The sequence below is a fragment of the Sander vitreus genome, chromosome 7, assembly GCF_031162955.1.
Source record: "Sander vitreus isolate 19-12246 chromosome 7, sanVit1, whole genome shotgun sequence".
NCBI classification, from domain to species: domain Eukaryota; kingdom Metazoa; phylum Chordata; class Actinopteri; order Perciformes; family Percidae; genus Sander; species Sander vitreus.
In genome coordinates this window covers 4,157,387-4,162,944 of record NC_135861.1, presented here as the reverse complement: position 1 = coordinate 4,162,944, position 5,558 = coordinate 4,157,387, and positions in this window count along the sequence as shown.

Sequence of the window (5,558 nt, the reverse complement as noted above, 5' to 3'; positions counted from 1 at the left end):
TTTGACAGCCCTAAAATAAATATATGTATTTGTTATATATTTTTTTTTTGACATGTAATGTAATTTCTGTCCAGTGAAAAAACATGTAAATAATAAGAAATTAAATGATTAATTCTACCTTTATGAGTTGAGAAAGGTATGTTATTTCTTAAAATACGGTACATAACTTATGCAGTCCAAGATTCGACTACTGGCTGGAAGACCTTGCATTTTGTGGCCTTCATCGTCCCGGTCCCTGCATTCTTCTTACTCTCTGTGCTGTGGAAATACAGGCATAAATGAAAAAAAAACTATAAAACTCTTTAAAACCCATTGATTAAAAATGCATTGTTGCAAAACTGAAAATGGGGCTGTTTTTCATAGCTCATTTAAAGGACATTTTGAAAAAAAGACATTGTTTTCCCAGGGCAGCAGCAAAAAAGCAGGTTAATAGTTTATTCTATTTACCTCGGAACTCGGAAGCCGAAGCTGGGAACAACGTCACACCCGAGTTGTTTTTATTAGCTCTATCCAGGTTAACCATTGTTAGCAATACCAGTTAATAACAACGCATTACACTGTTTTTGTGCATACAAACAGCATACTAACATGTCCACAGATAGAAGTTGGACAGGACTGCGTGTACGACTGATTTAGTGAGACACAAATAAGACAGAAGTGCTTATAACTGTATGTTACTACAGCTTTCACAACTGTTCACGGACGGGGCATGTTGGATTTTGAACTCGGGGTACTCGTTGGTTGTCGAGTGGAGTTCCTACCTCGCAAATCCGAGTTATGGGGGCGTGTTTCCAACTTTGACCTCGGAAAATCCAACTTCCGAGTACAAATGGAATGCACTATTAATCATAGTTAGGTAATCAATGTGTCCATCAACAGTGATGCATCCTCTTGGAGTGCCCTTGAGCAAGGCATTGAACCTCCTAACTGCTTACAGTTATTTACGCTCCTGTCCTGCATGTCACAAGCTTAACTTGGATTTAAGCATTGGCGTACAGAGTAAAGATGACCCTACGCCGGACCCTACGGCATAGCCTGACGTGCTACTACACGCCATACGTCGTACGTCGCTCGGCCGTGGCTTGGTAGCGTAGCATTTCCCCCGACTCATTTCGTGGTTCTCCTTCTCCATAAACAACATGAAATCAAGGAGAGGGTTAACTTTTCCTGCTCCAGATTTCCCACCGTGGTCAGAAAGAACAGAGGAGACACTTTGTTTCTCTCACTATGACTCTAGAGTCACTACTCACTCCAAAGCTAATCACCGTCACTCTCTCACTTTCTCCGGAAGATTTTACTCAGACACATGCTCCCTTTGATAATGTTCCCCTTGAAAACCACAATAATTAATGCATTGCTTTTATAGTCCATTTCCTCTTGGATGGGAAATGAATAAATTGAGTCAATAAATTGAAGTAGTGAAACCAAACCAAACAAAAACATTTTCTTAATATTCCCAGAGAAACTAAGACAATGTCTGTCTGATGAGTGCCCCTTAGGCCTTCATCGCCTCCTCAACAGATTTGTTAAATGCTGTTTATGTAACCAAGAGAGAGAGTGAGAGAGGGACTCCAGTGATTTACAAGCCTGTGAGTGTTTTAGTGATGGTTGGTGCAGGTCAAGGTAATGATCATAAATATATGTTGCTGGAAAGAAAAGAAGGAGAAGGAGGGTGGTGGGGAGAAAGAACTAGTGAGAGAGGTTGGATGAACATCATAACAAGTGAGAGAGGGTGTATGAACATCATAACAAGTCTTAGGACAGGTTCAAATTCCTGCAGCACATGGGTGTCGTAACTCACAGCACAGACCCAAAAAGAAAGCCGTGAAAGTGGTTATTGGGTTTGATGGCAACTTGGAAATTGTCCACACTGCAATTAAGACATCTGCAAATACTCATATAACACCATCCTCAGTGACATTTTTATGGAATAATCTGTAGCACTAGCAACATACATTATTACTGAATTTGAAGTGCTCATTTTGTAAGAGCCAGTGGCAGCAGCTGTTCATCAATTCCAATTTAGCCTGGTTATAATGTGTTTGCTATATGGAAATTTAAACATAATTAAATTAAGAGTTTCATATTTTTGCAGGTATTTGGTCAAAACCCAAAGTTTTAGACAAAACTAAAGTTTGACCTGATGATGGTGTTCGATGAAAAGTCACATGATCACCAAAGTCATTGAGATTCATCGTCTAGAGATCACAAATGTGTGTACCAAATGTTGTCCCAATCCATTCTGTAGATGTCGAGATATTTCAATGGATACATTTAAATGTTGACCTGCTGGATGCGCTAAAGGAAAAGTCAGTGGTTCACCAAAGTTTATCCTTTGGGGCCCATGACCATATCTGGATCAATCCATTGTATAGCTAGCAAAACATTTAAAGAGAATCATTTAGAGACATTGCCTACTCCAGGTAGGGAATGAGTCCTTATCCCAAGTGAAAGAGTAGTCAAGTACATTGGGGTCTTGTTTGTGAGTGAGTGGACAATGGAGTGGGAGATTGGCCGGAGAATCGGCTCAGCGGGGGCCGTACTACATTCAATTTATTACACCCATGTGATGAAAAGAGAGTTGAGCCAGAAGGCAAAGCTCTCGATCAACCGATCAATTTTCGTTCCTACCTTCACCCATGGTCATGAAGGCTGGGTCATGAATGAAAGAACGACATCCAGGGTACAAGCGGCTGAAGGAACTCGGAGTAGAGCAGCTGCTCCTTTGGGTCGAAAGGAGCCAGTTGAGGTGGTTTGGGCATCTGGTAAGGATGCCCCCTGGGCGCCTCAGCAGGGAGGTGTTCCAGGACAGTCGAGCTGGGTCATGGCAAAATGTCATGGCAATTGAATAGATGAGATATTTCAGTCTGGACAGAAGTGTCCTGAAGACACAGCACCAGTAGTCAGTTGTCATGGTTGTTCAATGGTTGGCACACATGTCTCCCAACTTAAAGATTGTAGGTTAAAAACCTGGCTGGGCAAGGGTCTATACAGGTGGTGCCTATTGGAAAATGTTGTATCTAGAAACAAAAATTGCACTAATCTTATTTTAATCTAATTATTTTACTTGTTATAATACTTCTGGTAGACAGACATCCTGACTTTTTATTTTTATTTAAAAAAAAAACCTTACTGCACTGGCAGCCAAATTGCTTGTTCCAAGCTAAATAAAAGCTCATATATAAAATGTGTTCACCTATATTTGCAGTGTTATTTGTTAAATGTAGGAGTAACAGTAAAGACAAAGTTATTCCATGAACTCAGACAGGCAAACACACTCTCCCACCCACATTCACACACTCACAGACTTAGCTATGGTCTGTGTTATTGTACCTGAAAGCCCTTGAGACGGACTCACCCTGTAAAATACACTCATATTCTGATAGGATTGTGTAGTTGTAGCTTTCTGTTTGTTCATGTTACTCATGTTCCTCTCGGATTGGCTGTGTTGAACTGAGAACCAGCTACACTGAACTGCCCTGCACTTCCCCTTATATCAGTTTATGAGGGCACAACCTAAAACTGGATGGAAAATAAACACTGCACTTTCCATTTACATGGAAGCTGAACTGTGCACAAGCAGTAACATAATTAAGTGCTAAGTGTCCATCCAATTCTGAGGGGAATGATTATTCCTGAAATTTCGTTGGGCATAATGTTTGTACACTTTTGTCATCTTTTTCATCTTTTTATCAGACTTTAAATATGTTCAGCTTGACCACTGAGAGGTAGAAGAAGTGAGGAGTCTCTACAGAAGAGGGCAATAGGACAGCAATAAATTGCAGGCTTGACCTTTCACCCCTGGATCACCCCGTGCACACTCCACTCATGGCTGCCCGCTCAACCTCCCAAAACCACCCAAACTGCTTCACTATTCTGTGGGGGAAAAAAAGAAGTCATTTATGACAACCACAGCTTTAGTGGAGCATGGGAAAGTTTGGAGTCGTCATAAACTGAAAGACATCAAATATATTCTGCTTTCACCAGACCCATGTTGATCCTTCCTCTGCTGCAAGGTTAAACTGGGCCCTCTTGTGGATGAAAATAAACATTACACTATAATGTGAGGCATTCAATTCAAGCCAACTTTATTGGCATCAGTGGAAGAGAAGTTCACGTTGCGACCTATAAAATATGTATACAAATTCCAAGAAGCTAAAAACCTACAGGAGAGTTACAAAGAGCTACAAAGATGTTGTACAGTTAATCTCCATTCATTGTTTGTATGCTGTGGTTGATTTTACGACAATTCTGAGTGACACAATACATAATACAATCTTAGCTTCCCTTTATTGGCACCCTATCAATAATAGATCAGACTTTAGGGTACCACTAATGACTCAAATAATTATAAGTATGCATACCCCTTCCTACTGTACCTGTCTGACCTCCTTCAGTTTCTGCTCTCACAATACAGGGCTAGAAGAAAAAAAAGAAATCAGGAAGCCGCAGGCTATTTTTGTAGCCGTTTTACTTCTCTTTGTAGTTGTTTTGCACCTCTTTGTAGTCATTTTGCGTCTGTTTGTGCTAACTTTACTTCTGTTTGTGTCAGCCCTGCTGCCTCTGTGTAGCAGTGCTCTGATCTCTCTCTCTCTCTCTCTCTCTCTCTCTCTCTCTCTCTCTCTCTCTCTCTCTCTCTCTTCTGTCTGTGTGTCTTAATTGCAGGGGATGAGCCGGGTGCAGGAGTCAGGTGTCCAGCCACAATCAACCTCTGCATCATATACCCGGTTCTCTGTGTCAGATCGTAGACAAAACTTTTCACAGTTAGTCATGGTCCACAAGCCTGCTCATCTGCCCCCTCTGCACTGCCCCACTCCTTCTGGGATTACTTTGGATTACTTCAGACCCCTGAAACCTGGACTTTGCCCCACTTCTGTATATTCAAATAAACCTTGATCATTTAAACTCTTGGCTCTGAGTATTGTCTGCCTTTGGGTTCTAATGATCATTCTAACCTAACAGTTTGTAGTTGTAATCTGTGTCTTTGTGGTCATTTTATGTAATTGTAGTCATTTCGCTTCTCTTTGTAGTTGTAATGCATGACTTTTTCTCTTTGTGGTCATTTTGTGTCTGCTTGTAGTTGTAATGTGTATCTTTGTGGTTGTTTAGTGTCTCTTTTGGTCATTTTGGGTCTTTTCTTCATAGTCGTGTTATTGACTTTCCAAGAACAAATGTTGTCAGTTTAGACAGAGTTTATGGTCTATAGGGGACCTGTTCAGTAATCAGCAAGCTTGTTAAATATACAGGCATTTTTGTGGCCGGGTTGGCTCAGTGGGTAGAGCAGGTGCACATATACTGAGAGGAGAGGAGAGATTTATGCCTCGACGCAGAGGTCCAGGGTTTGAATCTGACCTGTGATGATTTCCTGCATGTCTTCCCCCTTTCTCACCAGCTGTCCTCAAATTAAAGGCGAAAAAGTAATCTTTAAAAAATATACAGGCAATTTTTTAAGCAAGGCTTTGTAGATAAATAAGTTATGTGGCTTAGGTCCTAATTCACTATTGTTATATATTATATAATATATATATATATTGTATATTATTATATATATATATATA